Source organism: Juglans microcarpa x Juglans regia, chromosome 2S (assembly GCF_004785595.1).
Source record: "Juglans microcarpa x Juglans regia isolate MS1-56 chromosome 2S, Jm3101_v1.0, whole genome shotgun sequence".
Lineage (NCBI taxonomy): Eukaryota > Viridiplantae > Streptophyta > Magnoliopsida > Fagales > Juglandaceae > Juglans > Juglans microcarpa x Juglans regia.
In genome coordinates this window covers 12,930,587-12,938,468 of record NC_054597.1, presented here as the reverse complement: position 1 = coordinate 12,938,468, position 7,882 = coordinate 12,930,587, and the positions used below count along the sequence as shown (strand labels likewise).

At 36.6% G+C, this 7,882-nt stretch overlaps 1 pseudogene; it reads right to left on the bottom strand.

Moving 5' to 3' along the window:
- Window positions 1-289: 289 nt before the first annotated feature.
- LOC121253375 lies at window positions 290-6,427 on the bottom strand (annotated as a pseudogene).
- Window positions 6,428-7,882: the final 1,455 nt, after the last annotated feature.

Genomic DNA, 7,882 nt, shown 5'->3' with positions numbered 1-7,882 from the left:
AATAATATTCTAACATATTTTATTCAACTGATCGTCTAAATTCATCTCATCTCATCTCATCTTACTATCCAAACGAGCCTTTAAATCTTTTGTTTGTCTTGTTATATTTATACTAATATTATTATTATTATTATTGATAATTGAGGTGTCATCGTATCATATGGTAACGATGATTATAAATTATAATGATCATTTAGCCCAAATCATGGCTTAATTATGGGAAATGTTAAGCAATCTTTATAACAAAATCTTCCAAATTATAAACTCTATTCAATTGTAAGAAGAACTCAATATGAATAGTTCCTTCATGGAGTTCAACCTTCTGCATTTTATTCAATGACCAAGCTAGACTATATATATACATAGATGCATACATGCATATATCATTCAAAATGGATAGGTTTGACAATCAAAGAGGTTAAATGATCTTTCATAAAACCGTTCGACGTTCGAATACCATCTTCATATCGGAAGATGAAATGAGCAGTGCGCGCCATGTTCAATGACATCTTTACAATGGATTTTGGAAGGGATTTTTTGGCACTCTCATTCATTTTTTTCCATGAATAGCTGATTAAGCTCGTTATGTGATTTTGAGCTTCTTCTTTGGATACACTTTCCTGTACCATGTAGCACTGGATGGATTTTGCCACATCACCTCTCTTACTTTTAGCCTTTGATCAAGAGAAAGAAACAGAAAGTTAGTACATCTTAAAAGACGGTAAAGAAAAAGTGCATTGGCACGGCTGGTCGAAAGTTTGTAAACCAACCCAGGAAGGGTATTTGGGAGTGCGAGATGTTAAGAAAGTTCAACGTTCTCTTCACATGAAATTTGCATTCTGTCTTCTGACGTCCAAGAGTATGTGGGCTGATTTTTTCAAAGCTAAATATTTAAAAGACGGTCACATTATGCAATATGTTCGGCAGCCCTCTAATTCTAGGTTCTGGAGGTCAGTTTTATCTATTGTGCCGGAGGTGATAGATAATGTCTAAGTTCTGATGAGGGGTGAAAATTCCTCCTTTGGTATGATCGTTGGTTGGCTTCGGGGCCTCTATCTGTGCCAGTGGCGGAAATTTAGAATAAAAAACTTTGTATTCAAGATTGTTGGGTTGATCAGACTTGGGATGTAGAACTATTGGAGCTAGTAGGCAATACCGTTACTGATGAAATTATTCAGACCAGGTTTATTGGTCGTGAAGGGCCAGATGTGTGTGTTTGGAAGCCATCTTTAGATGGGAATTTCTCCACATGGGAGGTGACTTGGAAGAAAGGAGAGTTGTTGCCTTGGAATGATTGGTTTTGGCACCGCATATTACCGAAGAGGATATCTATGTGCATTTGGAAGGCTTGGTTTAATGGGCTACCTGTGGATGATAGGGTGCAGAACAAAGGTGTTTTACTTGCTTCGGCATGTGATTGTTGTAGTTTATGCCACGGGCCAATTTGTAAAAGAGGTTTGGGTTCGTGCTAATAGTCTTCTAGGAATACCTTGCATGAGGCAACAGTCCTCGAAGGTAAGAATTATTGCTTGGTTCACTTGTGCAAGAAAGTATCGATTACTGGTGTTCTTACAGGTATCATGTCATGCCTACTTACGTGGAGCTTGTGGAAAAAAAAAGATGTAAGGTGCGTATGGAGAGTGTGAAAGAGAACACTAATCAAGTTTGGAGGTCAATAAAGGTGTGGCTGAGAATTCTTGTGGGTGAAATTGACAATACTCGTCCATTATCTATGCATGACTCACATATCTTAGAAGAATTTCAATTGTAGGTCCCAGCTATTGACACGAGAGCTCAGACCAAGCCCACAACGGAGTGGATGAAGTTGAATTGTGACGGCAGTTGCCGTAAAAACCCAGGTAGCTTGGGTGGAGGGGGCATTCTTAGGGATGCGGAGGGTAATATGAAGGGAGCCTTCTCTAGTTATTTCAGCATTGGTACTAATAATGGGGTTTAGTTAAAGGCTATTGTAGAGTGGGTTTGGTTATGTAAAAGATTGTCGTGCTTTAGATAATCATCAAAAGTGACTCTAAAATTATTGTGGATTGGATTCGGACTAGGAAATGTACGTTGTGGTATTTATGGGATTATTGGGAGGTGCTAATGTCCGAACTTCAAGGGGTTACGTTCAGAGTGATCCATCAATACCGTGAGGCGAATCAAGCTATAGATTTTCTTGCTAAACAAGGTGAGTTGGGCTCTAATTCTATTTATGATAACTACGACCAGCTGCCGATGATGTTAAAGGGCATTGTTAGGATTGATAAAGTGGGTCTCCCGACCATTCGAATTTAACTAGTTGTGTGGTTCGGTTTGGTGTTTTTTTCCTTATAGGCCTGTTTAGCTTTTTGTGTTTTATCTTATAGGCCTGTTTAGTATTTTTTATTTTTTTTGGTTTGGTTTGGTTGTTTTAGTTTGGTTTGATACAAGGGATGGTTTTAGTGCCTTATCTGTAAATCCCTAGTGTCTGTCTTGTTACCACGATATTCATCCACCATAAGTGAGGGCTATTAATAAAATTTCGGATGGGGTCACATTGGACATGTGGCCTTCGGCTCTTTTTTTTTTTTTTTTTTAAATGTAGTACATCTTTAATAGGAGTGCTACCCGCCTCCTAGAGGGTGAGGCCACCCCTTCCCCTCACCCCGCCCCGCATGGGGTGGGGGGTGGGGTTTTCACCCCCACCCCGGGATGCGGGGGCAAGGTGCAGGGCTCAACCCGCCCCGCCTCCGTCTACTTAAAAAAAACACTACATTTTACTTGATTTAAAAATTATTTCTAAGTTCAATTATAAATTTAAATTTTGCAAATATGATTATAATTTAAAAACTATGTAATTTTTAAATTTGCTAGTGCATATTTTATGTAAATTATAGTGCATTAGTTTTTAAACTATATAATTTTTAAATTTGTCAATGCATATTTTGTGAACAAATATAAAAAATTGTAATATATATTTATATATATACAATTTGTAAAATATAAATATATATTTATGTTTATATATATAAATATATATTTATGTTTACATATATATAAAATGTAAGCAGAGGTGGGGCGGGGGTGGGCCCTCCTTGCCACCGGCCCTTGCTAGAGGCCCTAGATATGGGGGCGGGGCAACCCCACTGCCCACCCGTACATCTTAAGGGATTTCAGCATAAGCATATAAAATGAGACCAAGAAGTCAAATTTTAACCGCTTCTAAATCGACTTACCTCTGAAGTCCCAAAATCATCACTTAATCGAGTTATAAGAGATGCCCAATATATTAGCCCACAGCCATACTTGAGACAATCAAGTGACTCTTTTGTTATGGTACTGCACCCAAGCAGAACATAGGCATGGAGAATGGCTGCAGGACCACCAACAGAAATCCATGCATTTTCTAGGTACTCGTCCAAAGTTGGAGTGTATCCACGGGAAAACCACCCAGCTTCAACTAAATATGATCCGCAAAGATTTGCCCACTGCAGAGAAACAATAATGCATCATGTCAATCAAGCATCTTCTATGGGAAATACTGCGTCTTTCAATTGCATTTATGATAATCTCTATTTTACTTGTCAAGATGATTTAAAATATTTCATAATCTCTATATATTTCAATTGAAATGAAGAGGATACTTATTCAACCCAAAATAGGATCCTATATATCCATTTCCCATGAAATGATTGATATCCACGACACTAATCAAAGAACAAACTATATTTTGTTTAATAGCTCACCGCTTTTCGAATGTGGGGTGAAAGATCCAAACCATGACTTTTGATGACATCAAAGAGTATTTCATTTGCAAAGTTATGCATGGCAGCATAGCAAGTCTTCATGTACTCGGGAAGATTCTCCATTGCCTTCATTTCCCATCTGCTCAAAATAATGGAAAAGTAAGAAAAAGACGGTGAATCAAAAAGGAGAGAATATGTGGTTTGGACAAAGCAAGACTAAACTAGTATCAGAGTTAATCGTGCTGTTATTATACCGATTCACAGCATCAGTAAAGCATTCAAGCTCATCCAGAGATCCATATACATCGTACATGTCATCAATAGCTGTTAATATGCATACAAATTTGGTGAGGCCTATCCTGCACTATGAGAACTGTGGCTCAGAAACAATCCCCATTGCCCACAAAAATTTCTCCATCAACCTGTCCCTTGAAAAGGGTAAGCTTATCTTTGAAACCCAACTCTCTCCACCACCTAATCAAGGAAACAAATTTCAAACATGTTAAGATTATTGGCTTGTCTTCCATTAAATTAAGATCACGGATCAAAGTAAACGTTACCTTGCTAACTCCTTAACTTCTTGCTGATATACAGATTGCACTAAGTTGTAATCCAACATAGCCAGCTCAAGCAAAGTCAAGCTCTTTGTAGTATCCTTCTGATACACATTAATGACGTAACGAGCTTCAACTCTAAACATCCTCCAATGTAAGGGGATTTCCAGTGACTCTTTCACTTGTATAGCAGAATTACTATCCAGTTTTTCCATTAACGATATCAGGCTTTTAACGATATCAGGCTTTTGGTACTAAAATCCTTGAACTCTTCCAAAATATTTTCTCTATCCATTCCAAGGTGAGTGGCTTCATACAAAACCAACAGCCCCTCCATGTCCACGCTTAAGCAGTCCAGAATTAATTTTCCATCTCTGCTTCGAAATCTTTCAAACACGTCTGCTTCACAAAGCACCGGCCAGAAGTTACGACAGTCATTTATACATAGCCCTTATAAACAAATTGAAAAATATATACATTGGGTCCATGCGATCAGCTGAGCTAATTGGAAAACCATGTTCTCTTGCAATCCGAAAGTACAAAGCAGTCTGAAAAGGATTGCCAGGGAAGTCTGGGTAACAAAGACCGAGAGCTACTTCAATCTCCTTTCCAAAGTGGTAAGCCACTCCTAACCGCTACATTGTCTCGATAAGCTTTAATAGGACAGAGGGATCTTCATTGGATGAAAGCAAGCCTTTAGCATCTCGTTTCAAGCACTCCAGTTGGGTTGAGTAGAGCTCATACTGCAATACAAGAAACCTAATACATGGGATTGAGACCCCCGGAAATTTCATCAAACATTTGAATTGTCACAAATTTTAAAATTTTATTCTTTTATTAACCATCGGAGAATAGCCTCTTTGGTTTCCAACGTAATGTTCCTTTTCTTTTGGCATTGTTTGGATGTTGAGTTAGATTCTTTATAAATAGTAATAAATTGAGATGGTAGAGTAAATTTTATAAGACCCATCTAAGATGAGTTTAAATATATTTAGAAGTTAAAATAAGTTTAGATGTATTTATGAAAAGTTTTGATTTTTAAAGAGCTATCATGTAAAAATGGAAATTGATTTCCTATCTTTTTGCTATTTAGATGTATGAAAAATGTTAGTATGCCGATTGAGTTTGCTCCCTCATTTTAACACTCATGTATTTTATTTTATTTTTATTTAATAATTAAGGAAATAACTTTCAGTGTATTTATATATTTCTTTTTATTTCTTAAAAATATTTAAATATGTTAAAAATATGAAAAAAAAAAAAGAAGTAAAAAAAAAAAAAAAAAATTGTGCTAAGTGGCATGCCCAAAGATCAAAGTTGGGCGCTGGGGGATAGCCTAGCATGACTCTTAGATGTATTTGTGAAAAATGACCTAATAGGTATTTAGATGCATTTGTGGACCCCCCCTAACATTCTGTTATTCCTCAACTTGATTTCTATTATCTCTCATATTCATTTCCTAGACAACCAAACATAAAAAAGGTTGGAGAAATATTCTAACCACAAAAAAATTATATAAAAAAAAATTTTACAAACTGATGTGATTTTATGTGGTTCGTCAGATTATAAAGTTACTTTTATTGTAAAATAGATCTAACGGATAAAATGAAACAATATCAATTTGTGAGATTAGTTTTGTATAATTCGTTTTTAGATGTAACAGTACTAAAAAAGTAATTGTTTTCTTGAAAACTAATTGGCTAAATAGTTTTGCTTAAAATAAGTCTTGGCTTAATCGTGAACAACTACTCTTTTGATAACCATAGACAACAAAAATTTCAATTTATTTTTTCAACTTTTTACATTTTTCTCTAAATGAAAATTATCTTTTTATTGATGCTTGTAAAACTTGATTGGAAGAAAAAATAAAGGAAAATAATTTTTTTATGATGGTTGTAAAAAGTGGATTAACCGAGGGTGTTTAATATTTCAAATGTCTTATAATTTATATAAGCTGCAAATTATAGATGAGAGGCAAGCTGGGAAGAGAGGATCCTCACTAATTGCAATCTTATCACTACGCTTATCAGTGAGTGAGTGACTCACAGTATAAGGTGAGCTTAAGGAGTGAATGATATTGATCTCCCAAATGCTAGGATGGTAATGCGCCGATCTGCGTGGTTTCACTTGGAGCTTTGAGACGATCATGGAGGAAGCTGGCCACCTTGGTAGTCCTTGCCACCTGCTGCCGCTGCTTCTTCTTCTTCTTTTCTGTGGGAAAAGTAGTGCGTTTCTTTGGCAGTTAAGAGTAACGCAACACGAGCTGGAGAGGGAGGAAAACATTGCATGTTTTCTTTAGAAGGATGCTAATCGATCTTAAGCTTTCATGGAAACATTATATATATATATATACAAGACAGCGGAAAATAAGGAAAAATCGAAGCTGACTGAAGAAGAAGAGAAGGAAGGGGATGGAAGAAATAAGAAGAAACAAGATATATTGCACAATAATTAAATTATGCAAGCATAAATAAACAGGCGGTTAAACCGGCCATATGCATGTAGGAGTATGCAAAATTAATTGTGATAAACATATAAGCTTTATTAAAATTAACAAGCTTAAAGTAATTACAGGTGCAAGGTAGTGCAGATTTGCACTTACAGAAATCAGGGTAAATAAGGAGACTCAAGAACAAGGTGGAGAGGGTCAGAGATTTTCTCTCGAGTGAGTTCTGGTTTGAGTTCTGCCTTAGCTCAGAACAAGGTTCTCCTTTTATAGCGTAAGGAGTTCCTGTTTACAATTATTAAAGTAAAACAGTAAATCAATCCGTGAGTGAACAATAAGAACTATTTAGTCACGGGGCTCATGGTATCATCATTGTGTCTTTCCAGTTGTCCTCGTGGGCGGCTGCTTTGGGCGCAAGATGACAAATTAGAATTCGGTCATCATTGTGTCTTTCCAGTTGTCCTCGTGGGCGGCTGCTTTGGGCGCAGAGTGACAATTATCTCAAAGAGGACTGTGGTTGGTCTTCTTTGAACTCAAGTAATAGTCAATCATCTTCCAGCTTTGGAATGCCTTCTGAATCATGACCAAATATATTACTGTATGAAGCCTCTGAGGATGCTTCTGAATTCTCATCTTTTTCAGAATTATCACTTGTAGACTTAGACAGTTGCTGCTCCAACAATTTTATTAAATCTTTTTTACCAAGTCTGTTGAGGATATTATCTTTAGCAAACTTAGAAGATTTCTTTGAGGATGAGCTGATAGCTTTTCCTTTTGATGAAGCAGTTGGTGAATTAGGGGCCCAAACTATCAGGGGATATTCAGGGACTGGTGAACCAGATTTGATTGCTGGGAATTCCTTCTTGTCTTGTAGATCAGGAGTGACTTGAGGGAAATCTTTAATCATCTGGTTGATTACTTTTTCAGTATATCCAAACCTATCCCACCATTTTGTGAAATAAGCTCGGTCAATTATATCAGCATTTTTCTCATAAGTCCATTTAAAGATCCACAGTAGTTTGTAGTTTTTGCAAAAATGGAGCTCATAAGGAAATATCTGTGAATGCCGGTTTAGTTTTGTACCAGCAACTTGTTAATAAAATGTAAAAGCTCTGGTGAGCTGCTCAGGGAGATTCTGCGGAATTAATCCGAATTGG